The sequence below is a fragment of the Gracilinanus agilis genome, chromosome 1 (genome assembly GCF_016433145.1).
Source record: "Gracilinanus agilis isolate LMUSP501 chromosome 1, AgileGrace, whole genome shotgun sequence".
NCBI lineage: Eukaryota > Metazoa > Chordata > Mammalia > Didelphimorphia > Didelphidae > Gracilinanus > Gracilinanus agilis.
The window spans coordinates 314688191-314709081 of NC_058130.1; the positions used below are offsets into that span (position 1 = coordinate 314688191).

Consider the following 20891-nt stretch of genomic DNA (forward strand, 5'->3'; position numbering starts at 1 on the left):
GAATATCAAGGGAAATAATGAAAAAAAAATGTAAAGGAAGGGGGCCTAGCAGTACCAGACATTAAACTGTACTATAAAGCAGAGGTCATCAAAACGGTATGGTACTGGCTAAGAGACAGTGGAATAGACTTGGGGTAAGTGACGTCAGCAAGACAGTACATGATAAACCCCAAAAGCCCAATTTTTGGGACATGAATCCACTATTTGAGAAAAATTGTTGGGAAATTTGGAAAACAATCTGGGAGAGATTAGGTTTAGATCAACATCTCACACCCTACACCAAGATAAATTCAGAATGGGTGAATGACCTGAATATAAAGAGGGAAACTATAAATAAGTTAAGTGAACACAGAATAGTATACTTGTCAGATCTCTGGGAAAGGAAAGATTTTAAAACCAAGCAAGAGTTAGAGAAAATTACAAAATGTAAATTAAATGGTTTTGATTATATCAAGCTAAAAAGCTTCTGTACAAACAAAAACAATGTAGTCAAAATCAGAAGGGAAACAACAAATTGGGAAAAAATCTTTATAACAAAAAACTCTGATAAGGGTCTAATTACTCAAATATACAAGGAGTTGAATCAATTGTATAAAAAATCAAGCCATTCCCCAACTGATAAATGGGCAAAAGACATGAATAGGCAATTTTCAGATAAATAAATCAAAAGTATCAACAAGCACATGAGAAAGTGTTCTAAATCTCTAATAATTAGAGAAATGCAAATCAAAACAACTCTGAGGTATCACCTCAAACCTAGCAGATTGGCTAAAATGAAAGAAGGGGAGAGTAATGATTGTTGGAGGGGATGTGGCCAAATTGGAACATTAATGCATTGCTGGTGGAGTTGTGAACTGAATCAACAATTCTGGATGGCAATTTGGAACTATGCTCAAAGGTCTATAAAAGAATGCCTGCCCTTTGATCCAGCCATACCATTGTTGGGATTGTACCCCAAAAAGATCATAGATAAACAGACTTGTACAAAAATATTTATAGCCGTGCTTTTTGTGGTGGCAAAAAACTGGAAAATGAGGGCATGCCCTTCAATTGGGGAATGGCTGAACAAATTGTGGTATATGCTGGTGATGGAATACTATTGTACTCAAAGGAATAATAAACTGGAGGAATTCCATGTGAATTGGAAAGACCTCCAGGAATTGATGCAGAGTGAAAGGAGCAGAGCCAGAAGAACGTTGTACACAGAGACTGATATACTGTGGTAAAATAGAATGTAATGGACTTCTGTACTAGCAGCAATGCAATGACCCAGGACAATTCTGAGGGATTTATGGAAAAGAACGCTACCCACATTCAGAGGAAGAACAGCAGGAGAGGAAACACAGAAGAAAATCAACTGCTTGAATACATGGGTTGATGAGGACATGATTGGGAATCGAAAGTACCACACCAATGCAACTATCAACAATTTGCAAATAGGTCTTGATTAATGACACTTGTTAAAACCAGTGGAAATGCATATCGGCCAGGGGAGGAGGGGAAGTCGGGGGATGAAAGGGAAAGTAAGAGCATAAATCATGTAACCATGTTAACTTTTCTAAAATATAAATATTAATAAATGTTAAAAAAAAAGATGATAGGACCATATCTTTAGACCTAGAGTCAGTGATCAGAAGTCATAGTATTCAACCCATCTTGTCCCAGAAAAGTTAAGTGACTTTACTTTCTCAAGGTTATATGGGCAGATACTTCGTTGTTCCCAAAAATTCTGTTGAAAATGTAGTGTATTTCTAAGAGTTTTGTTCAAGTTTTTTAAAAAATGAAGTGAAACGAAATGAAGACCAAGACTAAGTAATTCTACTCTGAAACCCTTCTCAAAATAATTGATGAAATGGGTCAAACTTGTATATATGTTATTTGTATTCTTCCCACAAGATTCCCACAAACCATTTGGTGTTCAGCTGAACCTAGAGATATTTGCCATTGTTGTAGTTGTCTTTTGGTAAATAACAACACTACTACCTATGGAAATAGATGAAAATAAAAGTAAATAATCATTAAATCTCAACTTAAATCTTTAAATCTTGGCTTAGATCCTTGTAAATGTTCAAGCCATATTTTCTTATATCATTATGAAACACCAGAATTATAGCACTAATTGTACTCTGTTACTCTATGTGTTGTTTACTCTTTAAGATACCAACAATTTTTTTAAAAATAAGCAAAATTTTAGATCTTGATATTTAGCTAAAAGAAAGTCTTCATTTCATCTTTCTGCAAAATACAAGCAAGCATTATTGTTGGTACTTATCTGCAAAAATGAGTCCCACAGAATTAATTAATGTGAGAAAAGCTATAGAAAAAAATTGGCTTAACAGAGAAATTTTTATTGCAATGTATGGCATAATTAGCAAAGCCCTTTTTTAAATTCCAAAGCTAAGTTTTGAATATGGGAAGAATAGCTTACAAAAATACCTCCACTTAAATTGTATATATTTGTCACCATATGTGACACTGTAATAAAGCATCTGTCAATATTTCTAGGATTTTAAACTCATGGAATCTTGCTTAACCTAAACCTCACTGCTTTGCTTAAAAGTTCTCAGGAGGAATCTTTTGAAGAAATAAGGATTTGCAAGTAAGAGCTGAATATTAATACAATATTTATTTTGGTTGTGCATATTTAAAAAGAAGTGTTTCAGTTTTTAAAATTTTCTGCCTTATGTAAATATGAAATGTATTAGTCTGAAAAAATGTCATTTACCTTAACCCCATCAAACTTTCAATGTGTTTAACCCAAAACAATGAAATTTCATACCTGGTAATTTTATTTGACCTTTATGTATAATTCAGTGAGGTTCAAATAAATAATAGCACATATAAATAAATTTTAAAATAGTTGTCATATTCCACCCTAACACTACTGTGAGCTATAAAACACAAATTTTCATGTACACTGAAGACTTTAATGAAACTTTATATTTTCTCAACAATTTTATCCTCTGTATGAGCAAGAAAGAACTGAAGTTTTTAAGTGACTAACTTTTCTAACTTACTAGAACTTCTATGTTTGTTTAAGGTATTTATATTGCAATTGTAACTAGGTTTGGGGAATTATAGTAAAATTAACTGATATATTTTGGCATATGTAAATATATAAAATCCAAGTTAAAAGTCAAAATGATTCCCACAATTCCAACCAATTTTGTTTTATAATTACTTTACAAAGCAAACTACAGTGTGCTTATTTTTATCATGTGAAACTTTTACCTTTATCTATAAATTCCTTTTAAGTATATGCGATAAAGTTTTTACTATTCAGTGTTTTTTTTTTTTTACCGATGGTCATGTGGGTTACCATTTTTCATCATTTGGAAGGCTCACTGCTAATCAGTGAGCCTTCCAAATTACATTAAAGACCAAATATTACCCTTCATGTTAAAGTTTTAATAAGCTTATTTTACTATCTTTTTATGGTATAATTTTACTGTAAAAATTGCTTTGGAACAGCAACACACAAACCTTATGTTCAAGAGAGACCTTTTGCCTGACCACCTAGAGCTAGAAACATTAACCTTGTGACTTCTCTCCATTAAGCTTTCATTTATACCTTGTCAGAGGATGCCTTGGCCAGGTTAGAGCAAAGACTCTACCAGATTCAAGATATAATGAAGACATTGCCTTTACACAATAATAAAGATGTTAGTTGGTTAGTTTAATTGAATCAGTGCTAGGGACAAACATAATGCCTAAGGGAAAAACAGACATTTTTTAAAAATTGTGATATTAATCTCTGATGTTAATGATCACTTTGGATATTATATTAATGGCTTCCACTTCACATCCTTGTGCTAAAAAGCATCATCATCATCAGAAAACATTTTTTAAAGCATCCAGTTGTATGTGGTGCTATGCTAATGGTTGGATTCTACAGACAACTTAAAGAGAATGGATAGCCATGAAGAATAATTTGCATCCTACAAATAGTTAGGTCATTTCCTTGGTTCAGAAAGTGAAGACATTTTCAAAGAGGTGGTGTTGCAGTGGCATGAGCACTGGAATTGGATTCAGAAACTTACATTTGAATTTTAGTTCTTCAACTTAATAACATATCCTACTCTGGACAAGTGGTATAGATCTACCTCTTTAGACCTCAGTTCCTTATCTATAAATTGAAGAGGCTGTACTACTTGATCTTTCTTTTTTTAACTCTTACTTTCTTTCCCAGTAACAGCTCTAGGATAGAAGGGCTAGGTCTAAGCAAATGCAGTTAAACATGGTCACACAGTTAAGAAGTTTCTGAGGCCAGATTTGAACCCAGGTCTTCCCAACTCTCTATATACAGTTTTACCTAGCCCCTTCCAGATTATAAATCTTATGATTAAAATGAAGAAAATAGAGGATTCAGGAATAAATTTTAGAATCTAAGTAGCTAAATAAGGTTGCCTGCATATTTGGGGGTTGACTTTTATGTATATGTATTATGTATTATATATGTATTATGTACATATTATATGTATTATGTATAATATTATGATATAATTTTTGGCTGGAGCCATAAAACTGTACAAACCCTTTGACCCAGTAATACCACTACTGAGTCTATATCCCAAAGTGATCAAAGATGGGGAAAAGGGCCTATGTGAACAAAAATATTTAATGTGGCTCTTTTTGTGGGAGCAAAGAATTGGAAACTGAAGGGATGTCCATCAGTTGGGGAATGACTGAAAAAATTGTGGTATATGATTGTAATGGAATACTATCATGCCATAAGAAATAATAAGCAAAATGATCACCAAAAAAAACCTGGAAAGACTTTATCAAGTGATAAAAAGCAAAGTGAGCAGAATCAAAAGAACATTGTACACAGAACAGCAATAATATATGTGATCAGTAGTGCAAGGATCCAGGATAACTCCAATAAAATCATTAGGAAAAAGGCTACCTACCCAGCATAAAAGGAACTGATGGATTCTGAATACAGATTGAAATATACTATTCTTCATTTTATTTCCTCCATGAATTATTCTCTAATATAAGCAATACACATTTTATTTTACAACATAATGAACATGAAATCATATATCACACGGTAGCACATATACAACCTGTATCATATTACCTGCCATCTTGGGGAGAAGAGAGTAGTAGGAGGGAGAGAGAGAGAACATGAATCACAAAATGTCAAAATGATTATTAAAATTATATCTATGTGTAAAAAAATAAAGTTGGAAAAATATATTATGCTGTTAATATTTGTAGCCCATGGTTTGCAGTGTGGGTGATTGGTGCTGAGCTATTTGCATTTCCAAACCTAGTTTCCCTCATTATCAACAGTATAGTTTTATAAGATTTACTGGCTACTTTAAGTGTGCAGATTATAGCACTGAAATAGATTTTTCTGTTGTAGAGCTAACTTTTGGTTGACTTTTGTGTACAGTATATTATGCTGTTAATATTTGTAGGACATGGTTTGCAGTGTTGGTGATTTGTGCTGAGCTATTTACATTCCCAAACCTAGCTTCCCTCATTATCAACAGTATAGTTTTATGAGATTAGCAGGATACTTAAGGTATAAATTACAGCACTGAAATAGAGATTGCTATATTTCAAAGCTAACTGACCCTACATGGATTGCCTCTATGACCATGACTTCTGGAATAGAAAATGGGGTCTATGGCATGGCAATATACAAACAGATAAGCTGAGTAGGGATAATTGGTGTAAAGGTTTGGGGGCTGAGTGTAGAAGATAAACAAATTGTCCTCACATAATATTGTCTAAGTCTAAACTGGTGCTGAGAATGTAGTGGTCATAAATTTTACCATTTTCCTTACCAACCTATCCTTAACTGATATGGCATTACAGTTTTCACAGTATATGATAATACATTTATATTGGGGCCTTTCTTATTCAAACACAAATATAGCTCTATATTTTTTCTCGAAAGGAAATTATATAATTCTTTTTTATTCTTGTGTGACTTTTGTCTGAATTTATCTAACACTGCCACTTTCCTCAACTCACTACTTCTTTTTGGGAGACTTTTCAACTCCCCAATAAATCTGAGTGCCAGGAACAGTCATTCTACAGGAAACCTCCATTTGAGTTGATACTGGTCCATTAATGACTCTCGGCTCATAAGAGCACAGATACAAAACTGGAAGGAAACTTAGAGTTCATCTAGTCTAACCCCCTCATTTTACAGAGAAGAAAACAGATCTAGAAAAATTAAGTGGATTGTAGAAGGCCCTATATCTAATGAATATGAAAAGTTAGATAACGAACTTAGGCCCTTTGTCTCCAAACCCAGATCCTCTTCTGCTTCACACTAACTTGCAGTAGCTTATAGGTAAAAGCAGTAAAATCTGATCATCTGAAAGAGCATTTTTTTTCCAAAATAGTCACTATTATTTTGTTAGTTTCATTAATTCTTGTTAGACACAATTCATCCTCCATGTTAACTTTTTAGGTAGATTTTTCTAAAATATTGCTTACTAGTCAGGCTATATGAAGTCTTAAATTTTCTCAGATAAGAAATGTTACTTCCTCCTTCTCCCATCACCTACTGGGTTTTTCTATTAATACAATGGAGGTTTTAAACAGTTTAGTTCTCCAATGTTGACTGCCACATGAAGGCAAAAAAAAATCTGAATTGGAGTTTTTTGAGCTTTGTTTTCAAAACTCTTAATGGGGAAAATGAACATTTGTACCCAAAGAATTGATATATGAGCAATATTGTCTTTCATAATACTCAAATACTCCAACAATGATGCAAAGTAGACAGGAAAATGGGTAGGGGGAGGAGAAAGGGTTGACCAGGTCACTTAAACTACTTTACCTGACACCTTCCAGAGTACAGTGGACTCCCATTAGGATTTAAATAACCTATGTATCATAGATATTTATACTCCCAGGACCAAATATCATCCCAGCAGAAATCAGTGATTTTCCCTAAGTGATTACCTTGGGCTTCTATGGAAGATTTCAAGCTGCGTCAGTCTGGGTGATCACTGAAAAGCCTGTAAGAAAAAGCTTAATTAGTGTTTTGAGGATGAAAAGTACCATATGAGCAGTAAGGATTATTATTGTAAATAATTATCATACCCCTTGTGTAGTAATAATTTAGCTATATATGGTTCTCTTAGATTTTTGTTATGAATTGGCTCCTATGTTGGGTTTCATTATTCATTTTAATCCCTCATAAATGCCCTCTCTTTTAGTAGTTGCTGGTACTTCTGATATTGAAGTAGCCAGCACTACTGAATTAATTGCTCTCATGCCATTTCAATTCAATTCAGCAAACATTAAGTACTTGCTACAAGAGAAGCATTTGCTAGGTACTTACAGTCTAGTAGGCAGTTTGTTTTTCACCAGGAACCAAATAGGGGCTTTGGATCTCCTGTGATACAACCTTCTCCCCACCTCAAAACTTTATTCTAACTGAAAACTGAGTGCTACTTGTAGTGTGCATAATATGTGCTAATTAATACATGAGCTATGGAGTGTCAAAAGGTGCCAGGCCCTTTAAGAGTTTCTAGCCCTTTACAAAGCAATATCATTTTGTAGCAGAGAAAAGGGCATTCTGACTGGGATGCTCAGAGAAGTGATGGCTTGGAAAGATCTGGAAGGAAAACTACAGTAATATCAGACAGCACGAACAACTCTGGGCTGGGAGCTGATTATAAGAAAAAGAGAATATTTCTAGCCTCATTAAGTTAATATAACCTTAACTAAGTTGAAAAGAAATCAGAGTGTTAGGGGCAAAAATGACACTCTGGAAGCTGTCACAGCCCTGTCAGGAGGTGACAAGGAGAGTTCATGACAGGGAGGCAGAGACTGAATGACAGTGGCTGACAAAGCTAGGATTTTAAAAGAAACATTTTCTTAAGAAATTGGTTCAAAACAGAAGAGACCCTATATTAGGGGGTAGTTTTAATGATTTGTTCAATTATTTGCTGTACTCGATATTTCTAGTTAATTTCATTTATTAAATCTTAGCATTACATTTGATGCTATTACTTTGTAAGGAAATGATGTAACTTTTTATAAGTATGTATAATGTATGTCTATAATTTATATCTTCCTGATTTGTCTAATTCAAACAAATTCTCAAATGTTTCAGTTGCTCAGTAATTACCCAAAGTCTGGCTCTTGCCAGCACAGTGACTGGAAAACTGAAGGGCTCTAATTTTCTTAGCAGTATCTAGATAACTACTTCCTCAAAAGCCTCATGACAATTTTTAAGTGACATAAACTTCTCCCAAAAATGACTCTATAGTCATAGTCAACAACAGCCTCTTAATAGGTCTCCCTGCCTCAAGTCAGTTCCTACTTCACCCTAGCCTCCCCAAATTTATCAGAGTAATTTTCCTTAAAATCTATGTTACTCTCCTACTCAAAAACTCTAAAGGCTTTTTGTCACTACTAGGATAAACTAGAAATCCTTTTATTCGGCCATTAAAATCCTTACAACTTGGCCCAACCCATCTTTTCAGATTAGTTATATATTACTGCCTTTCCTATTCTCCATTGTCCAGGTAAATCGGTCTTCTCTCTGTTTCTCACACATGGCATTCCATCTTGAATTTCCATGACTTTGTGCTGGTTCTCCCCCATTCCTGAAAAGCACTTTTTCCTTGTGTCTACAGTACAAAATCCCTGATTTATGTAAGAGGCAACTCAACTGGTATCTTTTACACAATGCCTCTTCTGATCTCTCCCCTGCCTCTCTGCTGCCTTTCCTTTCCTTCCATCCTTTCTTTTTTTTCTTGTATTTATTTTGTGTTCAATCTCTATTCTATTCTGTACATATTTATATATTAGCATGTTGCCTCCCTTGACAAAATGTAAACTCATTATGAAGAACTATAACACTTTTTTCTTTGTATCTGTATTACCTAACACAGCACCTGGCTCATAGTAAATGCTTAATAAGTTATTGCTGATGAAGGTAAATTCACAGTTATAGCATTTTAAAAATGTATTAGGTAAATGATCCCTCTTTGTGTCACTTACAAAATTAGAAGCAGCATTGTCCACTACTGGACTTAGGAATTGGACTCAGTCTAGGACAAAGTCAGGAAGATGATTTTAGTCCCTAGCAGTGCAGCCCTGAACAAGTCATTTAACCTCTCTAGGCCTTTCTAAAATGAAATGTTTGGCTTTGATGATTTCCAAGATCCCTTTTAGCCCTAAATTTATGATCCTGTAGTCCTATTATCTCCTCAAGGTATTATTTTAGATAACAGCAAAAATCTGTGGTGTTTTTATGAACTTTTGGAGTATCAATAATGTAGCTCACAAGTAAATGTTCCTAAAATTCACTTATTCAGCAAAAATTCATTAAGCCTCAGCTGAGTATATGGAATTAAGCACAGTGGGACATACGAAAGAAAAAGACATATCCTGGAACTTACACCTAGTTGAGAAGATAATCTCTATGATAATAGCTATTATCTTAGGAACTGGGGGAACACGGAGGAATGAAATATTTTGGTTAGTATCAAAATAAGGGGATGTAAAGTCAAGGGTTAGTTAGGGAAAGCTTCTTGGGGGGGGGAAGTAAACAGTAAGGTAGATCTTGAATGAGTTAAGTTAGCTATATATAAGAGAGACAAACTGACTTAAAAGCCCCTGTGACACCACCAGCTCTCTGACCAAGGACAAGTGACTTAACCTTTCTAAACTGTAAGATTCAGTTAAAAAATTTTAAAAAACCTATATTCAGTCAAGTCAGTAAACAGTTTTAAGTGACTACTATGTTCCAGGCATGGTACTAAGCACTGAGTACACAAACGGAAGCAAGACCAAAAAAAGTTCATGGGAGAGATGACAAGCAAATGTATAACCAAGCTATATACAGGAAAAAAATATAGGAAAAAATTAAGAGAGTGAAGGCACTAGAATTAAGAAAGGTTAGGAAAGGTTTCCCATAAGGAATTTTAATTAGGATTTAAAGGAAGCCAGAGAAATTATTAGGTGGAGATGAGGAGAGAGAACATTCCAGCATGAAGGAAAACCAGAGAAAATTCTAAGAGTTCAGAGATAGAGTGTAGTTTGAGGAACAGCAAGTAAGGCCAGTGCCACTGGATGGAAGAGTTCTTGGGAGGGTATAATGTGTAAGAAGACTGGAAAGGTGGGGACTGGGAGGTTATGAAGGGCTTTAAACAACAAAGAGAAGTCTTTGTTTTTGATCCTGGAGGCCATAAGGAGCCACTGGAATTTTTTGAATAGGAAATATGGTTGCACCTTTCCTTTAGGAAAATCATTTTGGTGGCCAAATAGAGGATGCACTGGAGTGGGTAGAGGCAGGAGGAGTGGAGAGGACTCAGGCAGGCACACCAATCAGCAAGATTTTGCAATAATCCAGCATGAGGTAATGAGGGCCTGTGCAAAATGGAGTCAGGGTCAAAGAAGAGAAGGGGAATATTGAGGAGAGTTGCTGCAAAGGTGGAAATGACCTTGGTAACAAATTGGATAAAGAAGGATAAGAGAAGAATGTGGAATCCAGGATGACCCTTAGGCTTCAAGTCCGAGGAACCCAGAGGATAGTATTGCCTTCCACAGTGGGGAGAGTTATAGAGAATTTACGAGGGAAGGTTTATAGAAAGTTTGGAAATTCTATTGAAGTAAGTAAAGGAATTTGCTACACTGATGAAATCATAGGGCTTTAATCATAAGCAACAATCAGTTGAGAAATGAAAAAATTGGTAATTTTTTTTAGCTTACTGTGATTTATGTTACATTATTGACCAGTTGTTTGACAGAATTGATATGATTTAAAGTATCTCAATTCAGCAAGCCTATTTTGTGCAAGGCCTTGTACTTGGTGTTAGGAGTACCTTCTTCCCCCCCCCCCAAAAAAAAAACAGTTTGGGTTGTTTTGTATCACTTCTTGAGCATAAGTTACTACTAGAAAAAAGTTTTGGCTTATTTTCACACACCATGCATTTCTCACCATAATCTTTGTTATCAAAAAAGAAAGTAAATAAGCTGAGTAGAGTGGGTGTGTGTGAGGAAGGATAAAAGGGAATAAGGGATTATAAAGTGATTGGAGGAGGAATGAAGGTATGGTTAGGTATATAGGAGATAAGGGAAATGGGGTATGTAGGAGAGGCAGCTCAAACAACTTTATTCCCAGAGGCTTGAGACAGAGAATACAGGGAGGAAACTAGGGCCAGTAAGAAACGTTTAGGCTTGACTGGAGGGTTTCTCTTGTTAATTTTCAAAGTCTCCTGAAGGAGGGGTCGAGAGGGCCCCTCCCTGCCAGTCAAACTGATGGCTGGAGGAAGTCTTGAAGGTGGGTACTTCCTGTNTCATCGAAACTAGGATTAAATAGTGTGAACACCCTTTTTAATTCTTTTATACTTTTGAAAGTTTTTTCAAAATACTTTGGAAAACGTCTTTTTAGCACCTCCATATCACTTGGGGTGAATGCTTTATATGTTTTTATGTGTACCACACCTTCCCCAGGCTGCACGATGGTTCTGTCTACAATTGGTAAAAGAGAGACTATGGAATTTGTGGATGGTTGGTTGTTATTAAGCTTTGATTTGTTAAAGGTATTATTTCCCAGGTATTTGGACTCCACAATCTCTAGTTGGAGAATTGTGTGTTTGTCCAGTTCCTTTCCTTCCCTTATCTGTTTCAATACTTGGAATAGTAGTTTGATGTTATCTACTAGTTCCCCAGAATCAGTATCTTTCTTTTGTGCTGTAATTGAGTTAAACCATTGCCACAGGTAAGAGAAAACATTTTTAGAGACCATAAGAAATTGCCAGATTGTTAGGATTATGGCTATGGCTGTTGGGATGAAGCAAATACATTCAGCCAGGGTCAGAGCACACCATTTATAATAATCATAGATGTTCAGTAGTTGTTGCATGAAATTAGGGACCCTAATAAACCAAAAATCTACCATACCCTGCATTAGGGACCAAGAAGTCATTGAGATGCTAGATAGGATGAATGTTATCCTAGCCAGCTTCATTTTGGTTGTTTCCGAAGATTTTAGGTAGTTCACTAACTTTGCTCACCAATTAATGTTATCAAAAAAAAAGTAAATAAGCTGAGTAGAGTGGGTGTGTGTGAGGAAGGATAAAAGGGAATAAGGGATTATAAGGTGATTGGAGGAGGAATGAAGGTATGGTTAGGTATATAGGAGATAAGGGAAATAGGGTATGTAGGAGAGGCAGCTCAAACAACTTTATTCCCAGAGGCTTGAGACAGAGGATACAGGGAGGAAACTAGGGCCAGTAAGAAACGTTTAGGCTTGACTGGAGGGTTTCTCTTGTTAGTTTTCAAAGTCTCTTGAAGGAGGGGTCAGAGGGCTCCTCCCTGCCAGTCAAACTGATGGCTGGAGGAAGTCTTGAAGGTGGGTACTTCCTGTCAAGATGGATGCCCCAGTTGTCTCAAGAAATAAAGGAAAATGATTCTTTCCTCTTGGCCCTTGTCTTAATTTTCAACACAATGACTCACCACAGGGTTTGAATAGGTAACAAGAGGATTTATTAATACCAGGGTCAGTCAGAAGGGGAGGGGGTTCAGGATTTTCTAATTGCTGCTAGGGACAGGGGTGAAGGTGGGGGATGGGTCGCGGAGAGGTTTAGACAGAGAGAGCAACTGGCTCTCCCAGTCAGGAAGATTTGACTGCCTTTTAAATAAAGTCTTTATCAAACCTAGGGATAACTTATTTGAGGATACTCCAATTATCTAAAGAAACTAAAACCCACAATGTTCAATCATCAAGCCCTCCCTGCCAACCAGAACTCAAAGGGAAAATCAGGGAAAGGGAAGGATGGAGATGGGAGATCAGGGAAAGGTCCAGAGAAATGAGATAGGTCCAAATTTCCCCAAAACAAAATAAGCACAGGCCAAGGCCGAAGCAATTAGGCCAAAGCCAAAAGGCCAAAGCAAAAGCCTCCAGCCACAGCAAAAGCCAGAAGGCAAAAGCCCCGTCAGTTGGAACTTCACCTCTATTTATAGCCTAAAGTTCTAACTGACTCTCTGAACATTCTAAGATGTTTAACTGACTTTTTGTGACCATTAAAAATTACAGAAGCATAAAGTTTCTGTTAGCCACCTTGCATTATATCTTTGATCACCTGCATCTTTGATTCTTCAGAGACTATGATATTCTAAAATTCACAACCAAGCAGCATTATATTTGTGGAAGATTTGCATTTAAAAATGGTTTTTGAGCAATTTGAGATAATTGAAAAGTAAGTCAGCTTGCCGAATGTAATTCAACACATTCTCTTCCTCCTATTCAATTCTGGGCTCAACTATTGTCCATCTACATTGCCCTACCACAGATATATGTACTAATTTAATGAACTTCTCATCATCTGCACATAATAGTCTAAGTGGGAATTCTTAGATTTCAGTAATGATACGGAGGGGAATCCCATGAACTTGGATAGGAAAAAATGTGTCTTTATTTTCAAAAACCTTAGGTTTCGGTTGGGAAGGGGTATCTATGTATTTTATTCAATTAAAAATATTATGAGAAGGGGTTCCTAGTCTTACCATACTGCCAAAAGGAATAATTAAGAAAAAAATTTAAGAACCCCCAGCTTAGACAATGGTATTTTTTATCCATTTCATTTTCCCCCTGTATGGATTGTTAGACATTATTTTTCTTTTAAGTAATCATGGAGCTTATTAAGAGGTCTGTATAATGTTCTGGGGCCTGATGATCTGATTCAGGCAGCACAGTATTATTTGCCAACAGAAGCTTCTGTATCACCTCACCATCTGTATTTTCTCATCTCCATTAGTTAATATCTGCTGTAGAATACAAATTTGTTTCTTTAGGCCAGTAAATAAGGTGCAGTATCTTCAAAGATTATCTGAACTTTACCCTTTCTATAAGAAGGAGAAGATCCTTGCTCTAACCCATTCCTGTAGTCTCCAGTACAGCAAAATTAGTTATGCGCCACTTGCACTTAGATGTGACTTGCACTCAGTCAAGAGAATATTTGTTATACTTCAAACTCAGCAAAACAAGAGAAATGCATAGTAACCAGCCCACTATCCCAATTCCTACATATCCCATGTAATATCCCGTTACCTAAGCTCTGCCACATTAGAGCCCTTCTACTCCTTTATCTTATGCTGCTCAGGCACCACCTTTTGCATAAAGTTTTTCCTGATCTCCAAAGTACTAGTGACCTCCTTCCCACATTACCTTGAATTGGATTTAACTACTTTGAGTATATTTATTTATTTGTTAACTTTACATTTGTGCTGGATTTTTTTGTATATGCTTTTCCCCACTTTAGAATATAAATTCATAGTGAGTAGTAATTGTTTCATTTTTTATACCTACATCCTTATGCCACCTTATATGCCACCATTCCCTGCACACAATCATCAGTCAGTGAACAATCATTTATTTAAGCACCAACTATGTGTCAGACACTGCCTAGAGATACAAAAAAAGGCAAAAGATAGTCCCTCCCCTCAAGGAGCTCACAGTCGAATGAAGTACAGTATAAACTATGTACAACCAAGGTATAAGCAATATGAATTTAAGATAATCACCAGAGGAGATATCTCCATCATTAGTGATAATTATCAAAGGGCAGTAACTAACATTAAAGGGAATTCAGAAAGGTTCTTTGTAGAACATGTAATTTTAGCTCAGACTTTAAGGAAGCCGAAGAAGCTGAAAAGCAGAGAAAGGAGAGAATTCTAGGCATGGAAGGTGAGGAGGGGGAGGACCACCAACGAAAATGTATACATTAACTCTTATCAGTTGACTAGTCAGAGCTGTTTACCTATTTTGCAGAAGAGATATTATGAAAAGATTAAATATTCTTCCTTTTGTAACTTTATAAAAATAATTGATAATGATTTGTTAATTATATAATTCTACCAAATCAAAATAATATCTATACCTCACATATATATGCCTTCTATTTTGATTTCCTATAGTTTTATAAGAATTCTCATATCACTTTTTATTGACAACTATGTTAAAAAGTTCTTTTTTTACTTTCTAATTGCTCATTTATTGGAGCATGTGATATAATAGGCATACAAGAAAGGCCACAAAAGTAACCACACAGTCCAAATTCAAACTGTTCTTGGATAAGATTTTCCTTAGTTCTTTTATTCCAAACCAGTCCCATAGCCACAATATTAGGACAAAATGACCTAAAGACCTAGGTTTTTCCTTCTTGTATATGCTGCCCATTGCCAAGAACTGCTGTTTTCCCCCCATCGTCACACACTAAATGCCCTAGCTTCTTGATTGTGGTGGCCATAATATATACCATCTTAGACTTGCTACTTATAGGCAGGATCCTGACCAACAAATTTCTTTAACTCATTTATATGGTAATGTCAGATCTCTGCTTCTGACACTTTATAGGCATTCTTTGCTTTAAACAAATTTGCTATATAAAATTTAAACAGGATAAATGGAAAAGGACTGATGATCTTCTACTATACAAAAAGAGTCTTCAATTATTTTATGAATTGAAAAATATTTGCAAAAATTTATACGCAACTTTTCAGAAACACATCTACTTCATGAGGTATTATTAGAGGCAGTGGAAGTAAGCATCAAGATCTTGACTTCTCAGTATTTGAGTTTGTTTGTTTTTGCCTGGAAAAATCCAAGAATCAAGAAAAAGTGAAGGGAAGTGGCAAGCCTGGAAAACAATCACTGAAAGAGGAGAGAGATGTGCTTTTATACACATATGTATTACAGTAAAGGCTTTAAGTTCATATAATCCATTTTCTAAGCATTCAAATTTCCACTATTCTCAGTAATTATGGTTTTTTTAAATAAGAAAATGTTTTTATTTGGTTTAATCTCACTTTTCATCTTATTTACATTATATCACTTTATTTTCTAGCTAATGTGCTTTAATAATTTTTTTAATTTTACATTTTTCTGTTTAATTTTTATTTTATAGATTTATCACTTTTTCTTAAAGGGCTAAGTACTTTTTTTTAGCATCATAACAATTTTATGTACTTCTGAAATTTCCTAAGGTTAGTTTTCATTTTCTTAAACAAAAACTAGCCATAAAATAGAAACTCAATAAATTCTTGTTACATTGAAATATTCTTGCAAATTGGCTAGGTGTGAGTAGAACTGAGGGCCTACCACTTCCCTGACATAGGCTAGAAAAGCTTCAACTGCCAGAGACTCTGCTATACAGAGAAGGAACTGTCCAGGTGCTGCTAGAGCCCAAAGGACATTGTGCAATGGGTATCTGTTGGTGGAACTAGGTTAGGATTCTCACAGCACTCCCCTGGGAGCAGAAATATACTCCATTCTTATGAGATTTTATCAAATTCCTGATTTTACCCATCAAAACAGAGAATAGGGCAGAAGGGACAAAAGCTATGAGTTTTTGCCCCTTCAATGTACATTTTTGGGGTTTTAGAATTGTTATCTTTTTACCTGGTATTTGGGGCTTAAAAAAAAACTTTCCTTCAAGTTAGTATTTATTTATGTTTTTTATTGCTCGTTTTATGAATTCAAATTTGTTCTAAAAGTAGGTAGTTAATTAAAATGAATTTAGTTTTTTTTTTAAACCCTTAACTTCTGTGTATTGACTTATAGGTGGAAGAGTGGTAAGGGTAGGCAATGGGGTTCAAGTGACTTGCCCAGGGTCACATAGCTGGGAAGTGTCTGAGGCCAGATTTGAACATAGGACCTCCCGTCTCTAGGCCTGGTTCTCAATCCACTGAGCTACCCAGCTGCCCCCTTAAAATGAATTTTTAAAGTGAAAGACTAAAAACGACAAAACACAAATTGATTAAGTGAGGTTGTATCCCTTCTTTTTTCTTCTCCATTTTTCTTTTTCTTTGTTTAACTGTGAACTATTACTACAACAAAGAGTATTATTTTGAGAATAAAGTAAAATGAAAAACATGTATTTTTTTTCTCCTCACTTGTTGCCATGGATAAAAAGAAGAAAGTAATGGTTAAAGTGAGTTTTTAAAGTGAGCCTGTGTTCATTAAATTTTTAAGGAAATGGTTCTTCATATTATGTTGTGTAGCCAACCTGATTTTATATATGAATAAACTATGATACAAGAAGGCAAATCATTCAGTAAGCCCAAATGTCAACCTGAAAAGGTAAAAGAAGACAATATGGGGGGCTCAGGAGGCATCTATCAATGGTGGGAAAATCCTTCTTTTTCTCCTAAGTGGGAGGCCCATTGGAATCAAGGGAAATGTCAGGTGGGTAACTAAGGAGTAATATCAGTCTTTAACTAAAGAATTTTTTAGTGGGTGTGGATAAGATAGCAAGGGAGCAAGAATTAGTTTTCCTAATCATCAGTTCATTTTTCTCTCAGTTAATTGATAACAGATAAGATTTCCCATTTACCTCTCAGATCATTGCTCTGTATTAGTAAATTACTAGTCTTTTGATTAGTATCAACATTGTACCTTACATCCTTACCCAAATAGAGAATTTTTTTGAGTTTCAAAGTATGATGTTTAAGTGTTTATGACAAAATTTAAATTTTGGTTATTAATTTTCCTAGGAAAAGCTAATCTAAGATGTTTTCATTTGATATTTCTAGTTTTAACTAGGAAAAAGTTTTGCTTTTAAATTTTGATATCAATACAAAAAGCATTTTATTTTTCTTTATATTATTCAAATTTATAAATATTTTTACTGAACCTCTGCCCTTATTTTGTAAAGTGGTTTCAAAAATGCATATTCTTGAAATTTGCATGTGAAATCCTTAAACGTATAACTATTCTATTTCTATTTATTTTTATATTATATAAAAACTGATGCCAAGAAAATAAGCTCCGTCCATTCTCTCTATACATCTTCTTCATGTTATCATTCCATTAATGAGAATCAGCCTATACTTACTGTTATTCAGTGTCACTTCTAGACCCATCTTGCTTATTTCCTCTTACTCCTAGCAATTTCCCTGCCTTTGACAGAAATACAAATTCTCATTATATATACTCAAATTGCAAAAGTAGATGGTGAGGACTCAGCTATCTAAGGGGCCTATGTCTTTTCAACACAGTACTAATCAACCAAAGAATCATTATAACCTCAAACTAAACAACCTTTGTAGTGATTTTATCACCAGAGAAATTGTCCATCCTTCAGAAACATCATCATTGGGAAAGAAAAAGAAATAAAGAAGGAGTTAAAATTGCTTTAGACCATTGACTTGTTAAGTCCCTCTAGATTCATAGGTTTAAATTGGTTTTCAAGGGGAGGAGATACACAGAAGGATGGCTCTAAGAAAGCTTACAAACTGATTGCAGTCTTGGGAAGACTAGTGGGTGTAAGTGTGATCACTCTAGGGGGAAAAAAAGCCAAATGTGACTAAGAGAAGAGAAATAGGAAAGGAAGAAGACAATTAACATCTATTTTCTTTAGCTTATTGTGTTTGGGATCTCCCCCCCCCATACTAATTTAAGAATGGGCTTTCACAAAAAGGGAAAAATATAATAGATTTTACAATCTTTTAGTATGGTAAATGCAATTAGTAGCTGCTATTGTAGTATGTATTCATCTAAATCAAGGCCTAGAACAGAAGTTAATTGTTCAGTTGTCTGAAACAATGTATAATGTGAATGGAGCTCAGATGATGGGTGCTATAGAAATATAGACATAGAGGCATAGATATTTTGTGGACCAATCCAGAAACCAGACACTTCTGGTTATGTTCTGTGTTAAAATTAGGCATATGCCGAATTGTTTTGGGTTAAAGCTCAGTCTGCCCATAAATAGTGCTAAAATTGACAAATGACAGGCAATCTACATATGTGTATATTCCATTATCATTACATATATATGTACATGCACACACCAAAGGATAGTTTGTCCAAATGCAATCAGGTATGTCTGAATTTGCCTGGGTAAGTATCCATAATTTAATGCCCCTCAACCCACTGACAATGCAAAGATTTGGCCAGGCAAATCCAGAAGTGTCTGTGTTTTGGGATTTGTATATTCTAATGTTAGTAAATATTTTTCGAAGTTATATGGGTGTGTAAGGAGGGGTTTTCAGTTCCAATTCATATTCATTAAGTCTCCAGAGATGGGGAAGTAGGCTATAAACTGTTTGTGTATGTACCTATAAAGTTAAGGTTTTCAGCTCTGTACTGATTCAAATAGGGCCTAACTCCCACAGCTAAGTCATATACACAGATTGTAGCTTTCTGCTCTCTGGCCAGCCGAAGCCATCACATCCTTATTGTTGTAACTCCCAGATTGTGATACTGTCACAAAACTGTTGCTAGGCAACAAATGTGGTTACCAGGTCTCAGCGAATAGCTGAAGGGGAAAGCAAAGTGTTGCACCATTGTAGAGTAACCATAGCAATGACCTACTATTACAGACTAAAGAATTATCATTAACAATGTTAAAGTATCAAACAGGCCCTGAATCTGGAGACTTCCAGGCAGCATCTTTGCATAATTGGGTTATCTAGGAAGAGATTTCAACTGATTATCTCTATGGGAGAGTGTTTTTAATTATTATTTTTTATTTTATAATACAACAAATTTTCCAAGTAGTTGTGGGGCAACAGCTAAAATGATACAGGTAAATTGGTGTAATCCATCAAAACCACATGAATGTTATCAGATGAGAATCTTGATAAAAGTACTTCCCTTTCCTAGATCTATATTTCCTGCCTATGTTTGGCTCATAGTGCATATGATATGAAAAATTCGATATGGTATGGTTGTATATTTTAAATTAAAGCCAGAGAAGGAGTTGCAACAACAAGATAAACAAAAAACCAATCCTTAAGGTTTGACAACTAAATATGCGTTTCCCAAGTTGAGGTATGTGTAGATGTAGACAAAGCTTGTTTAAAACACACACACACACACACACACACACACACACACACACACACACACACCAAAAAAACANCACACACACACACACACACACACACACACACACACACACACACACACCCCAAAAAAACAGGTGTTTTAATGGTAGGTAGGGAGAACAACTTTTAAAAAACTTGACCCTGTGAAAAAGCTGTCAATGGACCATTGAGTACAGACCGAGGTGTGGTCGCCGGTAGAGCCAGCTCTTCGCTCGGGATTTCCTGCCCATATATAGTCCGTATTTAGTGCAAAAGAGAAAAGAGGGAGCACAAGGGTAGAAATCCCTTCAGCAGCCGAGCTCCAGGACAGGGGAGAACAGCACTTTTTCCTTTCGGGACAGACCTGAGCCGTCCTTTTTCTCCCTCTTGGGAAGCAGAGGAATACCTATGGTGCTCTAAGAAGGGCGGAGGAAATCTAGTTCCCGCCTGAAGGAGAAACCAACCCCCAAACTGCAGCGGCTGCGGAGCCGGAGGTGAGGTGGGAGGTTTCCAAGCAGCCGGGGAGTTTCTCTTCCCGCCTAGACGCTTGATTGGCCTGAGGGGCGGGTCAGGGTGAGGGGTCGCCCTGCCCTCCCCCGGCCACTTCCCAGCGGGTGAGGGAGACTAAGGTGAACCTGGGGGCCTGCCCCTGGAGGGGGGACCGAGCTGGCAGCGGACGGGCAGGCACATCTGGAGCAGCTGCGGTGGCGGTGGCGGCGGCACAGAAGCCGCCCTCAGGGTCCTCCCTCCCCTCCTCCGTGCCCAGTCTTGGGCTGCTCCCCGGGCTTCTCCACACTAGTCTCTCTGAGACTCTCCTTTTGGCGGAAACTGTAACTCATCTCCACAGGAGGACCAATTGACCGAATCCTCAGGAATTTGTGCTTTGGGGGGGAAGGGGGGGCGGGTCTCCGCTTTGAAGGTTCAATTCTTCCCCACCCACCCCCATGCCTAAGGGGAGGTTTGAGGGACACCGAAGTACGTAGGGATTTCTTCGGTGTTCGGAAACCCTGACCTCCTTTTCCGGGTGGTCTCCCCTCCCGTGTCAGGGCGGGCAGTCGGGAAGGGGCGGGCGAGGAGGGAGGTGCCTGCCCCGGGGG

The 20891-nt window shown here is 36.4% G+C and overlaps 1 protein-coding gene across 2 annotated transcripts in view; it reads left to right on the forward strand.

The window, feature by feature from the left end:
* The window catches only part of FAM172A (family with sequence similarity 172 member A), a 466248-nt gene that overhangs the window by 443742 nt on the left and 1615 nt on the right, over positions 1–20891 (forward strand). The gene's annotated exons all lie outside the window — the stretch shown is intronic.